Source organism: Puma concolor, chromosome B1, assembly GCF_028749965.1.
Source record: "Puma concolor isolate L17-30 chromosome B1, mPumCon1.1.hap2, whole genome shotgun sequence".
Lineage (NCBI taxonomy): Eukaryota > Metazoa > Chordata > Mammalia > Carnivora > Felidae > Puma > Puma concolor.
In genome coordinates this window covers 130,673,633-130,694,137 of record NC_141670.1, presented here as the reverse complement: position 1 = coordinate 130,694,137, position 20,505 = coordinate 130,673,633, and the positions used below count along the sequence as shown (strand labels likewise).

The 20,505-nt window shown below is 33.5% G+C and overlaps 2 pseudogenes; one reads left to right on the top strand and one right to left on the bottom strand.

Annotated features, from left to right (window-relative positions):
* The window catches only part of LOC112858775 (protein SET-like), a 62,914-nt pseudogene extending 48,548 nt beyond the window's left edge, over positions 1-14,366 (bottom strand).
* On the top strand, positions 5,226-5,354 carry LOC112859100 (U4 spliceosomal RNA; annotated as a pseudogene).
* Positions 14,367-20,505: the final 6,139 nt, after the last annotated feature.

Below are 20,505 nucleotides of genomic sequence, written 5' to 3'. Positions count from 1 at the left end.
CTGATGTCTGCTACATGGAGAACCTCAGATGATACAATGGCTAAATCTTCATGGAGAGTAGATATAAGCTAACATTGGTAGGACCTGTGGTAATTGAGAAATTGGCTGAAATATTCAATGCTTCTCTTGTTATGTGATTAGAGTTCTTGATAAGGATTGCTGCTTCTAGGAATGGTAAAGAAACATTTTGCAGGCTAACCAAAGTACAGGGAACATCTAGAAAAATTAGACAAAATTTAAAGAAAAAAATATTTGAAGAAATCAGAAAACTAGCAAAATATCAACAACTTTAAGACCAGATCTAGAAAGAAATGAAAAATGAGATAAGCCCAACATGCTGAGTAATTTTACAATAGAAGCATTTGAGAAAGGAAAAAATGGACCAAAGTTGGGGATATAATCCCACAAAAAAGCTATTCAATTTCTAGATAAATACTGCTTATTATCAAGAGAGCAAAGATGAGATTTTGTATTTCAATGTGTAACAATTTTGTGTGAATTTGGGCAAGCTACTTAACCTGTCAGATTTTCCTCACTTTAAAATAGTTGTAACACAGTAAAACCTTGGATTGCAAATAACTTTGTTCTGGAAGTGTTCCACATTTCTAATAAATTTTAATTTGATAAGCAAGCAGTGTCTTGCAATATGAGTAGTACGTGACCCAGAACACCACATGATCACAACTGAGCCAATGGTTCTTCTCTCTCACTGTGGGATTGTGGGTGATTTTCTCCTACGTGCAGATGCTCGGTCTCAGACCGTGGTGTTTGGCAGCAGTCAGTAATTTTTCAGAACATTGAAAGGTTCCTAAACTGGCACTAGTGTATATTTTGTCACTTCAAAGCACCTATGAACACCTTTGCTTTTCCATAAAAGAGTAAGCTTAGGAATGCTTTGATTGCTTCTAGGTCAGGCTACCTGCAGATATAGACCCTTTCCTCTGCTGCCTTATTGCCAGTTACATTAAATACAGTATATGACAAAGAGTTTATTAATACTATACTGTAGTCAGCATCTATGTGAGAATATACAGTGGCCCCCAAGCAGAAAAAAATTCCATTGAGCCAATAGATAGCAGTAATTTCATTAGTCATAGTAAAAGGCATTCTACACAACAACCCTCCTCTCTCTTATCGCCCTCACACCAGCCACAAAGGTTTTCAAAGGTAAGTGCAGGTTAATTTATTTTTCTTTATATTTTATATATATATATATATATATATATATATATATTATATTGTTTGATTATTTTGTATTATATTACAGTATTATAATCATTTTTATATGAATATTTTTGGGTTGTGGAACAAATCATCTGAGCTTCCATTATTTCTTACCGGGAAATTCGCTTTGACATACAAGTGCTTTGGATTACAAGCATGTTTCCGGAACAAATTATGTTCACAAACCTAGGTTTTACTGTACTACCTTTTAAGTGTATTGTGAGGCTATATTAACATTTACTGTGCTCTTGAAAGACTGTCCAATACACATTAAACACTAAGATTTTGTTACAGATCTGAAGTAAGAAGTACAATTTACACAGACACACACGTTTTCCAGAAGACACTAGTTTATTTAAACTGATTATATTCAAAAAGTGATTCTCTCAAGTGACATTTGAGGTTAACCCACAAAATTTTATCAATATCCATTCTTGGCTGAAAGTACAAGATGAAGATACTCTCATAATGTTCTCTGCTATATGTACGGAAACAGTATATTCTCTAAAGTAGTATTTCAGAAATTTTACTTAGTGGCATGTCATTAAAAAAATTTTTCAAGTGGTTGCTTATTAATTTGTATATTTGAATATATAGTTTTTATAATGCAAATTTAACTATAAAGTCATCAATTAATTATGGGATATGACTTGATCATACTAAACACCATTGTTGTTATTCAATTTGAGGCTAGAATCTTTTGGATATCCTGCTCTATTTTGGAGAAAACGCTGTGCACATAAACATAAACATACTAACTTGGAGTGGCTTGCCATATTCTTTAACAAAGGAATGGGTTAAAAATTCTATAATGCTTAAATGCCTTTTTTCTACTAAAACAATTTATTTTGTAATATTGATTTGATAACGGATGGTTTCTTAAGAATGCACCTGATTGCAATGGAACAGAAGGTATATAGTGTTTTTCAGTTTTAAAATGTCAAAATTATTCATTAAGTAGTTCCTGCAATTATCCCATTAAGTCAGCATTAATATTTCCATTATGCAAATGATGCATTGAATCATGTAAATTAAATCATATAAATAAATGGAAAAAAGTATGAATAATAAAACAAAAATGAATGACTGTAGTGTGTGGTGGATGGTTTACCCTTCTAAAGTTTAACTGTTTCCTGGGTAATGATGGTGGAGTAGACTAAAACTTTCCTCACAAAAAAAAAAAGGTAATGATTTATGACATTATTAATTGTCTAAATGCCATCTGGACAGATGCATTTCATTCTGAAATTAATTTCCAGAAAGTTTGCAGGAGTTTCAGAAATCATAATTTATTTCTATCTGCATACCCTATTTGGTCAGCTGGCTATTATTTTCTAGCCTGTTGGCACTGATAATTTGGATCAGTTTATATTTCAAACCACTCAGGCACTTAATAGCTTATAAATGTTTATACTGGGACCAAAATAGAGAAGCAAACAATTTTTGAAGGAAAACATCAGTTTGTATACCAGCCATGGACAATACCCAGTAATGTTGGCTTCATTTTTTATTATTAGTTTCACTCTCTCCGTTGTTGAAGCCAAATCCTCATAAGGACTCCCTTTCCATCCCAGCCCAGTCTTTGGCAAAATAAACTTTCACGTAATGTATCTTTGTGGGAAAAATCAAAACTACTGAAAGGTGTAAAATTTCTCATAGATTGTTACATTTATTCATGTGTCCCAATATCTCTGCCCTCAGATAGTTGCCTCTCATAATGATTCTGAGCATTGCCATGCAAATTACTTTGGCTAATGGATAAGTTTGAGGCTATCCTAAATCAACCAGTTCTAGATGATCTGCCAGCTGACATGAATGTTGAGGCAGAAGGCTGTCCAATCAACACAGAGATTCATAGGAAATAATATAATGATGGTTGTTTAAGAAACTAGATTTTGGAGTGATTGATTTTGCAGCTAAAGTTAATTGTTACAATATAGTTTGTATGGTCAGTCATGAAAAAGTTTCACTCATTGGGCCTGTTTCCAAAGTCCCAAAGCAAATATTCATTAAAAAATGTTTTAAATAGTGACATCCAGGCTTTTTTTTTTCTTTTTACAAGGAAATACATTGGAACTCTATGTAGAGTATTTTGCTCAGAATTATGGTAGCCAGGAGATCATTCTGAAATCTTGCTTTTAATGGATATCAATGGCCAGTATCGTTAAACACTTGCAATACACTAATGATGCTTATATTCACATCATATGTGTTTGTTTAGATGCAATTTTGTATTTCTTTAGATATTAAGTAATTTTTAGTTTTGCTGAAATTTTTCAGCGATTTAAAATCTTTCTTCCACTTCTACATCTGACCATTTCATTTAATATGCAATGCTACTAAAAGTTACATTAGGTAAAAAAAAGAAACAGCATATTTTCCTTTATTAGGTGGATCATAGGTAGCTATTAGTAAATTTTCCATTACAGTTTTCCATTACAAATTTCCCTGGGTCTGAGGGGAGAGGGGAAAGATATTCACCGGAAAAGTTCCATGTGGTGTATTGGTTGGAATTTGCTTTATAGTTTTATTTACTTTTTGTGATAAATTTATCAGTTTATTTTCTAATAGCAAGAAAAAGACCAAGCTATACTTAATGATGAGTACATAATTACATTTGAAGATTTTACTGAACATTTGTAGATTTCAATGATATTTTATGACAAGTAGAGGTATTATGTGATGATATAAGATAGTTTATAAATATAAAACACTACTGGTAAACACAAACAATGTTATTATATATTAATAGGAAATTTCCCGAATTTAAAAAATAAAAAGTCTATTGGAAGATTTAATAAGTCAAATACGCTAATGGAAGGGATGAAAGTTGTAATGTAAATAGGCTTTTCGGCCAAGCATACATCCTAAGAACATGTATCAAATATACACATAAAGTTATTAAGCCCTCGTTGTAAGACCTCACGAGGGTAAAGTTTTTTATATAATTATTATGATGTGTTCATGTAAACTTCAACTTGTCGTTCACTTTGTAGGCAAGTAGGCAATAAACATAGGAACTTATGCCAGAAGACCAAAAAAAAGTGATAAACTGACTTGGCTAAAACAATTTTAATCTGTGAATTATATTAAAGTTGAAACTATAATCAGGGTATTTTGACCACCATCAAATTGCCGTCTCCATTTTTCTCCACTTTCCATATATTTTAAAAAGACAACTCTCAGAATGAAAGTATTCGCAAATTATATATTTGATAAGGGGTTAATATCCAAAATATATAAGAAAATCGTACAGTTTGATACAAAAAAAGACAAGACGAGAAAAGAAAAGAAAAGAAAAGAAAAGAAAAGAAAAGAAAAGAAAAGAAAAGAAAAGAAAAGAAAAGAAAAGAAAAGAAAAAAGTGTTGCCAAGGATATGGAGAAATTGGAACAGGTCTATACTGCTGGTGGGAAGGTAAAATGGTACAGCCACTATGGAAAACAGCATGGAGGTTTCTCAAAAAATTAAAAATACAGCTCCCATATGACCCACAAATGAATACCACCTCTGGATAAATGTCCAAAATAATTGAAATCAGGAGGATTTCAAGGAGAAATCCTGTTTATATAAGTCCAAACTCATCAAAATGTGTACATTAAATATGTGCAGTTTTTGTGAATCAAATGTATCTCAACAAAGCTGTTTACTTTTTTTAAAGAAAAAACTCTATAGACAAACGTGCACATTTTCCCAACTCTTCCTTCATATATTTTTGAGATTATGTTCTTTTTAAAAAAATTTTTTAAGTTTATTCATTTTTGAGAGAGAGAGAGAGACAGAGTATGAGTAGGGTAGGGGCAGAGAGAGAGGGGGAGACACAGAATCCAAAGCAGGCTCCAGGCTCCGCATTGTCAGCACAGAGCCCAATGCCGGACTCAAACCCACCATCCATGAGATCGTGACCTGAGCCAAAGTTGGGTGCTTAACTGACTGAGCCACCCAGGCACCCCGAGATTCTGTTCTTAACACAATCACTCTATACGGTCTGAAAGTGGCTCTAGCTTTATGCAATGGCAGTATCATAGACAATGAGGTTTATCTGAAGCGTGATTATTGCTAACTGAAAATTTTCCCAATTACCCCACTGTGACGACTTGGAAAGTGGTTCTAGGGGAAAAATAATGAATTTAGAAACCAAGTCTTTTTATATCATGTACATATGCCTACAAGACAATTATGTGAGCCTTTGGAAGGCAAATATTTTTCAACAAATTCATGTAATAATCAATCATCCAATAATTTATAATAAACTTAAGACTAGTTTTAAATTGTTAGAATATCTCACTTAAAGTCAGAAATGCGTTAAAATGTCAACAAAAGTGTTGAGATAAGAAATGAAATAGATCTAACATTTAAGTTTGTCACTGATGGTACAGATACAAATATATATGAGCAAAGTATATAATGTGTATGGAAAATTAATATTTAGAAATGTCATAATCCATGTAATCCAATATTCTATTACTTGTCTTAAAATTTCTTGTGATTAATTTCTCCTTTTAAACTCTCACAGTGTCTGGTAATTATATCTATTATATACTTTGGCATAATAATGCAATAATTTAATATTTACCTTTTCTCTGACTGTGACCTTTTGAAGATCATACTTGGTTCTGGTTTATCTTCTTATCCCTAGTATCTGGCCCAGGAACTCATAATCAGTTGATGCTTTAAAAATGACTGCTCAGTGAACTAACATCCCCTTGTCAACGTTCGCATTTTTTAAAGAAATATTCCACTATATTTCCATCTTAATTCCATAACACATTTCCCATCTCTATCTGAGAGTCTCCATTTAAACTACTCTGTTAAGGAGGAAGGTAGGAATCTAATAAGAAAGACCAGAAAGAGATTAAAAAACAAAGAAGTAGATGACAATAAAAGAAATAGAAAGACAATCCAAAGACAGAATTATGTAATAGCACCAGGATATCACCATATAATATGTAGGGGGAGAAAATCTAAAGTTTTGGATTTTATGAATCTATCAACTGCATGGTCCATACAGTAAGATAAGCAGGCTTTCATAGTGTTTGACTCTGTTAACTAAAATTATAAAAACAGTTGATGAAAGAAAACAATATTTTAGACAGGCTAATAGAATGCAATTAGAATGGAGACTTCATCTAAATAACTGTAATATCACTACATTGATTCTAAAATATTTCCAACATAAAGTTCTCAAAAGTTGATACTAACCCAAGTGAAATTCTCATAAATCATTAGTGAATTTTCATGAAATAGTCATTGACCTGAGTTTATAAGCATTAATTAAAATTCACAGATGTGTGCTTATGGACAAGCTATCAAATCTGAAAACATATTAGGCCACATTTCAGGTACACGTGAGTTCATGTACCTTATTGGTAAGTTATTTTTTATGAAAATTAATGCCTTAGCCATCCAAAATAAACACATTCTTGCTATGCTACGTTCCTGAATCTTTGTGAATAATTTGGATGACGCTTTATTTGTGCCAAGTCATATGCAATTTAATGAAAAAAAAAATGGTCAATGGCTGTCTATAGAATTACTCAGTTTATATGCACTAAGCCAAAAGATTTAAGGTACTATTAATGGAAAGGACATCTTCAATGCTAAAAAATAAAAAACAAATGAGACATAGTTGGGCCAAGAAAATTTTGTGACCCAGGTTTTTTTGTTGTTTACTATTTGTTTTTATTTATGTAGTTGGTGATGACCCTTAATTGGTAATTACTTCCCCAAATCTATACAATAGTGCTTCCCTTTACTTTGTGATTTATTCCTGTCCTAGGAAAAACATTTAGAACCTCTTTACATTTCCTTTCCCAGTTTTACATACTAGCATGAATAAAGACCATGCAAAATATCACATCTCTAATCTTTGTTCCTAGCTTATATTTGATCACATAAATTTAATATCCCTTTTGAAATTTATAATCAGGATAATCTAATTTACTGTTAATAAAACAGGTAAATCAGTTCAGTTCAGTGAGCATTTATAAAGGACCTACTGTGGGTAAAGCCCTACATCAGGTTCTGATTATACAAACATTCTATGATTTTTTGAAAGTCAACTGCTTATTGGAAAAATAATTTACATTTAGTGGGAAATGTGAAGTTGAAAGTCTAAATATTACATAATGAGTTGTATCTCAATAAATCTTTCAGAGTGCTTCTTCCTTCAGAAGAGGCTGAGCCAAAAGACTTGTAATGGCAACAAGTCTTCCCTCAAAAGTAAAGGAGACAGTGTACTCTGATGTCAATGTCAGTTAAAATGCCCTCGACTATCAGTGCAGGACCACCTAGGTTAGAGAGAAAGCCTCTATAGTTTCTGAATTTTGACATGTACACTATAATGTACACATCTTATACTTATGTCCTTTCAGCTGGAACCAATTGTTTTCCTGTCAAAATGCTTCAAAAAGATTCATTGTTTACTTTTCAGAGAAGACTGAAGCTTGGCTCTGGGCTATCAGTTCCTAGACAGTTCTGCTTATAAGGATCACAAAATAAATGTCTCTGCCATATCCAAGTTTCAATATCTAACAGGAATCACCTGCTTTTCAGTCTTCCAAAAAGATGAGATCCTGATAGCATGTATTCCCCCACAGCTGATTCAAACTCCAGAAAATAAGAGTTGTAGAATTATCCTATTGTATTTGGGGAAATCTGCTTTCTAGGACATAGGAGAAGAAACTGTATGCATGGTGCTCTGTCTAATATGATGTTGGGAAATATATTAGCAATGTCTGGTGGGGAGGGGGAGATGCTTCCCCAATAGAAAGAATAGGTATGGAAGAGGCTTGGGAAAAGAAAACGGAGGCTAAAGATGCTAGAGGCTAATCAGGGCCTATGAATATCAGTATCAGGTGTAACTATTATTCTAAAATAACTTGTAGATAAGTGAACACCAGTACAAAATAATCAGGTCAATGGCCCATAATAGTCATACTCCAATAAAGGGTTACAGGAACTTGAGGACAGGCCATGGATCTACAAATATCCCCTGTGCCTTGCTTACAGCTCTACCCCCTGCCCTCCTACAGCCACTGCAACCGGTTTCTTATACATGTTTCTAGAAATATTCTAAGTTGAAATAGGTTTTGTGTGTATAGGCATTTTTAAAAATAATTACCTCTATTTTAAAACTACATTTAAATGACCATATTTTGGATCCAAGAAAATGAAAATACTAATTCAAAAATATATATGCAATCCTATGTTTATTGCAACATTATTTGTAATAATAAATAGTCAAGATATGGAAGCAACCCAAGTGTCCATCCATAGATAAATGGATAAGGAAAATGTGGTACACACACACACACACACACACACACACACATTCACACACACACACACACACACACACACACACACACATACACACATAGAATAATATGCAGCCATGAAAAAGGATGAAATCATGCCATTTGTGACAGCATGGATGGACCTACAGGGAATTATACTAAGTGACCTAAATCAGACAGAGAAAGAAAAACACAATATGATTTCACTTACATGTGGAAAAAAACAAATGAGTAAACAAACAAAAACAGAATCAGATCTATAAGTACAAAGACCAAACTGATGGTAGTCAGAGAGGAGGGGAAAGGGGGATGGGGAAAATAGTTGAAGGGGAGTGGGTGATACAGGCTTACAGTTGTGGAATGAATAAGTCATGAGAATAAAATACACAGCCTAAGGAATTTAGTCAATCACGTTGCAATAGGGTTGGGTGGTGACAGATGGCAGCTCCACCTGTGGTGAGCACTGCATAATGTATAAACTTGCTGAATCACTATATGGTACATCTGAAATCAGTGTAACATTGTGTGTCAACTAAACTCAAATAAAAAAATAAATACATATTTATTTTCTATTCTGTATTACACATTTGTCTGCATCACACTTATTTACATATCTGGTAAATTAGTTCCTATTAATGCAAATAGAACTGCCTCATTTAGTTTTGAGGATTACAGCTTTCCATAGTATCAATGCTCCATGACTCACTTAAATCTCCTTTATCAAAGGCTTTTAGTTTTTATACAACATGAATTTTTCTATTACAATGATCAAATTAATTATTTTTGCACATACATTATTCTACATATCTATATGTAGAGAGAATACCATTATTAGTGCAATTTTTGATAGAATCCAATTTGCTTCTACAAACATCTTTGTAATTGCTCCTTGAATCATTGAATAATTCCAGGAATCTAGAAGCTTATCAAATTATTTTTAATGGACAGATAGTAATATGATCTCCTTAATTTCTCTTATAAAGGAATTCAAACTTGTATTTTGAACATATATAAGCTTTATCATCTTCTCTTACTAATAATGTGAACTATCTAATTTAAAACTATAATTAATCCATTTTTAATTTGTGTGTGTGATGTAAGAAAGTGGTCCAGTTTTATTTCTTGCATGGTGCTGTCCAGTTTTCCAGACACTATTTGTTGAAAAGATTGTCTTTTCCCCCATTGGATATTTTACTGTGATTTGTGAAAGATTAATTGACCCCATACATACATTTCTGGGTTTTCTATTCTGTTCCATTGATCTATATGTCTATTTTTGTGCCAATACCATACTATTTTGACCATTACAGCTTTGTAATATAACTTGAAGTCTAGAATTGTGATACCTCCAGCTTTGCTTTTCTTTTTCAAGGTTGCTTTGGCCATTCAGGGTCTTTTGTGGTTCCATACAAATTTTAGGATTACTTGTTCTAGTTCTGTGAAAAATGCCATTGGTATTTTGATAGGGGTTGCATTAAATGTGTAGATTGCTTTGGGTAGTATAGACATTTTATAATATTAGTTCTTCCAATCCATGAGCATGGTTTGTCTTTCCATTCTTTGTGTCAACTTCAATTTCTTTTATCAGTGTTTTATAGTTTTCAGAGTACAGGTCTTTTACCTCTTTGGTTAAGTTTATTCCTAAGTATCATCGTTTTTGGTGCAATTGTAAATGGGATCAATTCCTTAATTTTTCTTCCTGATGTTTCATAAAAAATAAATTCAAATGGATTAAACATCTAAATGTGAAACCTGAAAGCATAAAAATCCTAGAGGAGAACATGGGCTGTAACGTCTTTGACAATGGTCATAGCATCTTCTTTATAGATATGTCTTCTGAGGCAAGGGACACTAGGCAAATATAAACTGTTGAGGCTTCATCAAAATAAAATCTGCACAGGCAAGGAAACACAATACTAAAAGGCAACCTACAGAATATGAAAAGATATTTGAAAATGACATATCTGATAAAGTATTAGTATCCAAAATACATAAATAGCTTATAAAACTACATCCAAAAAATGAATAATCCAATTAAAACATGGGCAAAAGACATGAACAGGCATTTTTCCAAAGAAGACATACAGATGGCAAACAAACACATGAAAAGATGCTCAACATCACTCATCATCAGGGAAATGCAAATCAAAACCACAATGAGATATCACCTCACACCTGTCAGAATGGCTTAAATTAACAACACAAGAAATAACACGTGTTGGTGGGGATGTGGAGAAAGAGAAACCCTCTTGCACTGTTGCTGGTGCAGCTACTTTGGAAAACAGTATTGACATTCCTCAAAAAGTTAAAAACAGAACTACTCAGGGAGCCTGGGTGGCTCAGTGGGTTAAGCCTCCAGCTTCAGCCCAGGTCATGATCTCACGGTTTGCATGAGTTTGAGCCCTGCTTTGGGCTCTCTGCTGTCAGCACAGAGCCCGCTTCAGAACTCCTCTGCCCCTTCCCTGCTCAGTGCTTTCTCTCTCACTCTCCCTCAAAAATAAAACATATTTAAATTTTTTTTAAAAATAGAACTACTCTATGATCCAGCAATTGAACTACTGGGTATTTACCCAAAGAATAAAAAAATACTAATTTGAAGGGTTACATGCACTCCAATGTTTATAGCAGCAGTATCTATAATAGCCAAATTGTCGAAATAGCCCAAGTGTGTCCATTGATTGGTGAGCGGATAAGGAAGATGTCCTACACACCACACACACACACACAAACACACACACACACACACACACACACACACACACACGTATACATATACAAACTATGGACTGTTACTCAGCCATAGAAAAGAATGAAATATTGTCATTTGCAACTACATGGATGGAGCTAGAGAGTATTATGCTAAGTGAAATAAGTCAGAGAAAGACAAATACATATGATTTAACTCATATGTGGAGTTTAAGAAACAAAACAATCAAGCAAAGGGGGCTAAAAAAGAGAGAGAGACAAACCAAGAAAGAGACTCTTAACTATAGAGAATGAACTCATGGATACCAGAGGGGAAATGGATGTGGGGATGGGTTAAACAGGTGATAGGATTAAGGAGTGCACTTGTGAAGAGCACTGGGTACTGTATGGAAGTGTTGAATCACTATATTGTACACCTGAAACTAATATTCCATTGTATGTAACTCACCAGAATTTAAATAAAAACTTTTAAAAAATTTAAAAACATTACAAATTTTACTAAAAAGATATGTGGAATGAATGAGAAGACCTTTGTATTAATGTTACCATGTCCCTAAATTAGTCTGTTTTTTTTTCTTTTACCTTGGACTAACTCTTTAAAAAAATCTTGGGGTGCTTGGATGGCTCAATCAGTTAAGCATCTGACTTTGTCTCAGGTCATGTTCTCACAGTTCGTGGATTCAAGCCCTGGGTTGGGCTCTGTGCTGACAGCTCAGAACCTGCAGCCTGATTGAGATTCTCTGGCATACTCTCTCTTGCTCACTCTCTCTCTCTCTCTCTCTCTCTCTCTCTCCTTCTCTCTGTCTGTCTCTCTCTCTCTCCCCTGCCCTCTCTCTCAAAAATAAATAAACATGAAACAAAATTTATTTTAATCTTTATTGGGGTAAATTGGTATACCAAAAAACTCGAAACACACACACACACACACACACACACACACACACACACTCACAAGAAACCGAAAAGCTACTGTATATTCCCTCTGTAAAAATGAAAGTCTTTTTGCCCACACAATAAATATTTATAAGCACAAATTTTCAAGATGTTTTCTAACTCTAAATTATAACTTTCTATAAAGAACTAAATCACACTCTTTGATATTAGCCATAATAAATATGCTCTAAATCAACCTAAAATAATATAAATTTCTGTAAGCGTTTATTTATAGCAATTTCTCTCTTCAGAACATAGTCCCAGCTTTCAAGTATATTCATGATATGGACTCTCAGAAGACAGAAAGATTACAAACATTTTGTTTCAAGAAATAAATTAATATGATATTGAGACTGATATTTGAAAATTATGATTAAACATATTGTGAAAGTGTAAATAGAGGCGCAAAGCAATTAAGTCATATCTCTAACACATTCCGTTCATGGGGCAACATTAGTTACCAACTGTATTATCAGAACATAACACATTTACAGCAATACCATTGCGCTGTTTATGATGAAAGTGTGACTGATAGTGCCCAACAATATTAGAAACAGAAATGATTTTTTACTGAACATTTATTTGGCGTAACAAAGGTATTTGTTTTGTTGCCATGATCAAGGTATGTTTTCTTTCTTCTTTTGTGTTTTTTGTTAATGTGTCTTACTTTAGTGATTACCTTAAGTATTTTGCACTATGTTGCCTTGTTAAGCATTTTTAATTAACTGTCTAAAAACCTTGCTAGAACAGTATATTAACAGCTCAAGTCATAAGAAATTAATATATTCAGTGCCTCTGTAATACCTATAATACTTTAACAAGTGCTCCTGGGAAGTTCATTGAAAACTAATTAAGTCTTGCCAAAGTAACACAAAAAAAGTCAACCAGAGGACTAAAAGAAATCACTGTAACCTTTTTATGTAAATATATATATTATTGGATAAGAAGAACATCTTGTAAATTTGATTAATTATCAGATCAATGATTCCTAACGTTTATATTTGAAATATCAAATAAGACATCACTGCTAGTTGTTATGCCTAATCTAGTTTTCTGAGTACCTGAAATCATATTCCTTGATATATTTCTCAGTTAACTTTGTTTAGGCACTCAAAAATTCTATTAATATCACTGTTGTTGTTAAAAAGTTTGAATTAAGTGGAATTCTTTTACAGTGACCTAACATTTCTGCCTTTTCTGTAATCCTCTCTCTCATTATATGTTCTCACTCCTTTTTGTTCCATTCAAAATATACATGCCTGCATGGTTGTAGTTTCCTATAAAGTGGATATCACATCCTTTGACACTTATAGAAGTTTAATGGATGCATTTGTTATAACTTAATGCCTAAATGAAATTTAAGTGCACATCTCCTTGAGATAACCTTTATAGATGAATGTTAAAATTGTTGATTAGAACAACTAACAAGACTATGGGAATATGTTTGAAATAAGAGATGCCTCAGTAATTTTAAAAGCTGGCCTTTAATTTGTGATAAGCACTAAACCACGTGCTTTAGGAGAAACAAAAATTAATCTTTATGTAACTCCTATGGGGCATATCATCCTAAAACTATTTTAAAAATATAAATAGATGAAGAATAATGGATAGGTAATTAATAGGTACAGAAATTCAGCCTCCAAGAAGTTATTTAAGCTACTCAGGGTTATTTGGCTAGTAAGTAATAGATTTAGGATTTGAACCAATGTAGTCAGAACACAAAGATAAAGGGCTTAAACACCATGCATAACTCCTCAAATAAAATTAGGATGAATGCTACTTACTCTGCTTAAGTATAAGGACAGTCCTGCTTCCTGACGGCTAATGGACTGATAGATGTTAAGCAGAAGTTTAATAATGACTATCTGTGGATAACATTTCAAATTTTGTCTTTATGGGTTCTTCTTTTCCTTCCAACAATTGTCCACATTAAGTTGAAGAATACCTTTCAAACTAAACCAGAAATGGTCAATAAAAAAGCTTAGGGCTAGAAATTCTTTGCAAGCTTATAAGAAAATTTATTTAGAAACAATAGATAAACAGAGGCACTTATGCCTGTATTCATCAATTTATTCACCGCCAGAAGGGTATTGTGACATCATGTAAACCTGTCATTAAACAATGTATATCCTGTGTAGCACTTACCTTCTTCAAAGGAATGTCTGAATACATTTGGCACTTTAAATGCCAGGAGTTCACCTTTCATATTTCCCGATAAAACTTTCACAATGAATGTTTAACATACTTCTTTGTCGCTACTTTTATACTCTAACAGAAGGGAATATTTTGAAATAAAATTATTGACACAAATATGATACTAGATTATATACAATTTTATCTTTATTTATATATCTATATAAAACTATGAATTACCATATGGCTAGCACTTTGTTAGATACTAGAGAAAAAAAGTTGTTGCAATAAAACATATAATTAATGCATAAATGTACGTAATAATGATAAATTAATTATAGTTTTGGTATTTTTCAGGATTAAGTAAAACAAAATTCTAATCTAGGTAGTTTAAGAAAGAGGGAATTTATTGAAGGATATTAAAAGGTATTAATTAGATATTATTATAACATACTAAAAGGCTTAAGAAATCGGTGTGAGGGCTGAAGAAGGAAATGCAGGTTGAATTTCAAGAACAACTATTCAAATCACTCCAGGAAACACAATGCCAAGGAAATTTCTTTTAAGATCATAAATTTATAAACCCAGAACCACATTTACACTGTCACAACCAGGAACTACCAAAATCGAAATCCACCATGATTAGGAAATCACACACTCATACACCTACTATATATATATATATATATATATATATATATATATATATATATATATATATAACTATATATATATATATAACTATATATATTACTATATATATAACTATATATATTACTATATATATATATATAACTATATATATTACTATATATATATGTATATAGTTTTTGCTCTTGTTCCCAGAACCATACCTCCTGCAACCTGCACCAGCAAAATTGGTGTTTGTCCCTGTCTTTCTGCTTTCACATAGCCTGTTACTGAACTATGGTACAACTGTTGATGTGTTGTGTAAAACAGCAAATTGCCTTAATATACATGTTTGCCAGGTGAAATAGCAAAAGAAGCTGCCATATGGCCTCCATTTCACTTCTGTCTTCCAATGTCTTATGTATGCATGTGATCGGCCAAATCTAAATCACATCTAGAAACCTGAATCCAAATAAGTTTGGAAAATGTAGTTTTTATTTCTCCAGCCTCTGCATTACACAAAGGCGAACTAGAAACGGGTGGAACGGAAGGTGAGTGGATAACATAAGACATACAATCAGTGTTACTAAAAATGAATTATACATAATAATGACTTTATCACTTAGATTCTGATATGTCTCAAACGTGTTTTCTCATCTACTTTGTTTTCTCAAGCTCCTCATCTTTGCCTCTACATTCAGTGGGTTTCTCTGTATTAGAGTGTTGCAAAGAAACAAAATACCACATTAAAAGTGACTTAAATAAGAGTAGATGAGTATTACCTCACAGATAAAGAAGCTCAAAGCCAGAACAAAGTCGATGTTGACGAAGTACCTAAAACATGTTATCAGAAACCTGAGCTCTTCCTTCTTTACGTTCTGCCATCTCAAAGCATTCAGCATGTCAGGCTTACCTCTCATAACTTAAAGATCTAAGATGCATGTTGACAGGGCTTGTTGCAAAGGCAGAAGTTGGGGTCAGCTTCATCTCTTTTCCTGTGAAACCCTGCAACTCCCATTTGCTAGAGGGGAGTGAAATGCCAGGGCACACAGGGAAACATTTGGAAAGCTACTGCATTTCTCCAGGAAAGAAAGTGAGAAGGACTTAGGAGTTCTATACAAGTATCTCCAAATCCACTGACCAGGTCAGAATTACCTTTCTTCTATACCACACCTACTCCTTTCCTTTATCGACTGTTTCCCTTGAAGGATATCCTCCTCTCTTCAGTTTCCTGAGTCATTTCTTCCTCTGCTGTAGTACCCAAATTCAGTTGTTCACCAAGTTCTATCTATTTCAATTGTTAATACATCTGAAATCCATTCCCTTCTTTTTACTTTCAATGCTTCTGCTATAGGTTCGAACCTCGTGGCTACATTATTGCAAAAGTCTACTCAGTCCCCAAATGGGGGTCTTAAGTCTCTTCAATGCCAGAATAATTTTATGAAATACAAATTTCATTATAGGACCCTCCTAATTCAAGTTGTTCCTGTCTCCCTATAGCTTTTAGCATAAAGTATAGACCAATAAGTTAGCACACAGTTTTTTATCTTGCTATTGCTACTTCTAGGCCTTCTTAACTTGCCATTTTACCAAATGAAGTTCAAACTCCAACCATATCAGATTTTATAATGCCATTTATATTTTTCACCCATATGATTCTGAACATATTAATCACTCTTTATAAAAATTCTCTTCCTATCATTTTTCTCTAATGTTGCCTGTCATTTAAGGCTCAGCTTAATGCCCCTTCAACAATCATTTCCTGGGGCACCTGGGTGGCTCAGTTGGCTAAGCATCTGACTCTTGGTTTCAGCTCAGGTCATGATCTCACTGTTCATGAGTTCAAGCCCCCCATCAGGCTCTGTGCTGACACTGTGGAACCTGCTTGAGATTCTCTGCCTTCCTCTCTCTCCCTCTCTCAAAAATACATAAACATTTAAATAAAACAATTATTTCCTGATCTACAAATATAAATTAGTCAAGATGCTTTCCCACTTCATCTTAGATACACATAAGTCATAATTTATCATATTCCATTGGAATTTTTATCTGTATATGTCTTCAATATCATTAAGGAACTTTTCTGGGAACCAGAATGCTACCTTTTCTCATTCATGGAACACTAACGAATTAAATCACAAAGTATTTGTTGAGTGGCTACTGTATAACATAGAATGGATGAGATGTGAAGAAGTAAAGGTAAGATGTGGTTCCTGTTTTTAATGACTTAAATATGAAATTTAAAAAAGTTTTGTTGGGATATAATTGACATAAAATAAGCTGTATATATTTACTGTTTAATTTAAAAAAATATTTAAGAGACAGAGAACATGAGTGGTAGAGGGGGAGACAGAGAATCCTAAGGAGGCTCCATTACCAATGTGGAGCCCAATATGGGGCCCAATCTCACAACCCTGATATCATGACCCAAGCTGAAATCAAGGGTTGAGTCAGACACTCAACCACCTGAGCCACCCAGGCACTCCAAGCTGTGTATATTTAAAATTTTAAATTTGACAAATTTTGATGTGTGTATAATCTCATGAAATCATTGCAATTAAGATAATGAACATATCAGGGGCGCCTGGGTGGCGCAGTCGGTTAAGCGTCCGACTTCAGCCAGGTCACGATCTCGCGGTCCGTGAGTTCGAGCCCCGCGTCGGGCTCTGGCCTGATGGCTCGGAGCCTGGAGCCTGTTTCCGATGCTGTGTCTCCCTCTCTCTCTGCCCCTCCCCCGTTCATGCTCTGTCTCTCTCTGTCCCAAAAATAAATAAACGTTGAAAAAAAAATTTAAAAAAAAAAAAAAAAAAAAAAAAAAAAAAAAAAAGATAATGAACATATCTATCACTCGAAAAGTTTTCTTTGTAATCTTTCCTTCTCAGCCTCACCCAGACCATCTCAATTCCCAGCAGCCACAGATCTAATGTTCTTTCAATGCAGATTAACTTGAATTTTCTAGAATTTTAATAAATACAATCGCATAGCATAGGCACTTTATGTCTACTTTACTATATTTAGCATAATTATTTTGAGCTAGTCCATTCCTTTTAATAATAGAATATGATTCTATTTCTAAATATGCCACAATTGTTTATCCATTCTCCCATGATGGATTTAGGCTGTTTCCTGACTTATTTATTACAAATGCAGCTTCTATGTACATTCATATGCAAGTGTTGGTATAGACACGTGCTTTCTTTCTCTTGGATAACTAACTTGAGGGAAATGTCAGAGTCATGTGTAGGCATATGTTTAACTTTTTAAGAAACTGTCAAACTGTTTTCCAAAGCAGCTGTGCCATTTTGTATTTCCACTAACAATGTATAAGAATTTCAGTCCTCCCATATCTTTTCCAATATTTGATATGTTCAAACTCTTAATTTTAGATATTCTTGCAGGTGGGTAGTAGTATCTATTGTGTTAACTAGCATTTTTCTAATTGTTAATAATGTTGAGTATCTTTCCCTGTGCTTATTTTCCATTAGTACATCTTCTCTAATGAATTACCTGTTTAAGCCTTTTGTCCACTTTTTAATTTAATTGCTTACTGTTGCATATAGAGAGTTGTTTAAATATGTTTTGGATATCAGTTATTTGTTGGATATGTGATCTATAAGTGTTTTCATTCTAAGCTGTGAATTTTAAATAAGATCAAAATACATGTGAACATTAAAACAAATTTTCTTTTCTCCAAGTGGATGCCCCTCCTCGAAGTAATAGGAACCAGGCTTATCCTCTTATATGAGACTGTAATAAAAAAAATAAAGAATAAAAAAAGAAAAGAAAAAGAAGTAATGGAGCAGCAGTTTCAACCAGACCCTAGTAAGTGCCTTGAATAGCATTTCAAGTTGTAAAATAAATGTGATAAACCCTATCTTCATCCCAGATTATTGCCATGAGAGTTTCCAGACCACATTTCAGAAAAGGAAAACCAGGTGGAGACTGAGAAGAGACTCCATAAATTTTGGAGAGAGAGATAGATGATGGTCCGGAGTGAACAAAGCAACTAGAGTTCAGAAGAGATAACTAGAGAGGAGAGAACTACAAACTCGAGATTTGCAGAGCCTCCCTGTTACATATTTTTCTGACTGGCGCTCAGAATGTGGATTTGAGGAAAGTAATCAAAACCAGGAATGAAAACAAACAAGCAAAAATGAGTAGCGTCTGGTGCTCACACAGTGCTGAAAAGCTTCATAATTGGGGAGATGATACAGAAGTTTCCTATCTCTACAATGGAGATAATTAGTCCTAGATTGAACACTGCTCCTGTCCCACTTCATATACCTGAGAAACAAAACTGGAAACGATCAGACTATTTCTAAGCAACTTAACTGCATCTCAAAACAAAACTCAAGAGTATTTACAGGAATACAAATATACCCAACACCCAACAAAGTAAAATATAGAATGTCCGACATCTAACAAAAAATACCAGCCATGTAAAAGTACAAGAAATATGATATAGAATTAGCAGAAAAAAATCAATCAATTGAAACCAAGCCAGAAGTCATACAAGTGTCATAATTAGAAAAACAAAAATGAGGGATGCTTGACTGACTCAGTCAGTAGAGCATGCAACTTAATCTCAGGGTAATAAATCTGAGCTCCATGTTGGGTGTGGAGATTACTTAAAAATAAAAAAAAAAAAAAAAAGAAAAAAGATGGTACTTTAAAATAGTCATTATAACCATATTCTTTCAAAAAGTTACAAATTAAATCTATTTGTTTGAAATGAAAAATATACTAGATGGGATTAATAGCAAATTAGATATTAAAAAAATTAGTTGACCGGAAGATGTAGTAATAGAAACTATCAGAAAATGAGGGTAAAAATAAAGATAAAAAATAATAAACAGTGAATCATTCAGTGTGAATCAGTGGGAAAACTTTAAGCATTCTAATGTATTTGAATTTGGAATTCCCAAAGGAGAGACAAAAGAATCAGGAAAGGATTTGAAGCAATTATGACCAAACATGTTATATACATGAAGAAACCTGTAAGCCTCCAGATGCAACAAACTCAATGTACTCTAAGCACAAAAAGCATGAGGGAAACTGTGCTAAAGGTGCATAGTATTCAAATTCCTCTAAACCAATACTAAAGACAAAAATCTTATAAGGAGTGTATAGAACAAAAAGCCATTATGAACAAACGGATGAAGTTAAGGATGGCTGCACACTTGTTGGAAACAATACAAATGAGAAGAAAGTAATGCCACATCTTTAATGTATTAATAGAAGCTATCAGCCTAGAATTCTATGCCCAGCAATAGTTTTTTGAAATAATGTCAAAATACAGATTTTTAAAAGACATACAAAAGCTGAAAAAAATCATTGCTACACACAGTACATGAATTTCTTTGGGCAAAAGGAAAATGACTCATACAAAAAATGGATCTACAAAAACAAAACATATCATCGGAATAATTGCCTAAATTTAAAAGCCATGGTTCTTGTTCTGGTTACTCCTATGCTGTATATCCTCATTCAGTAGGTTAATATAAACATAAAGCATCAATGATGGTTTTTCTTGTACCTTCCATCCCTCCCCAAGACATGTTAACAGGGAATGAGAATGAGCA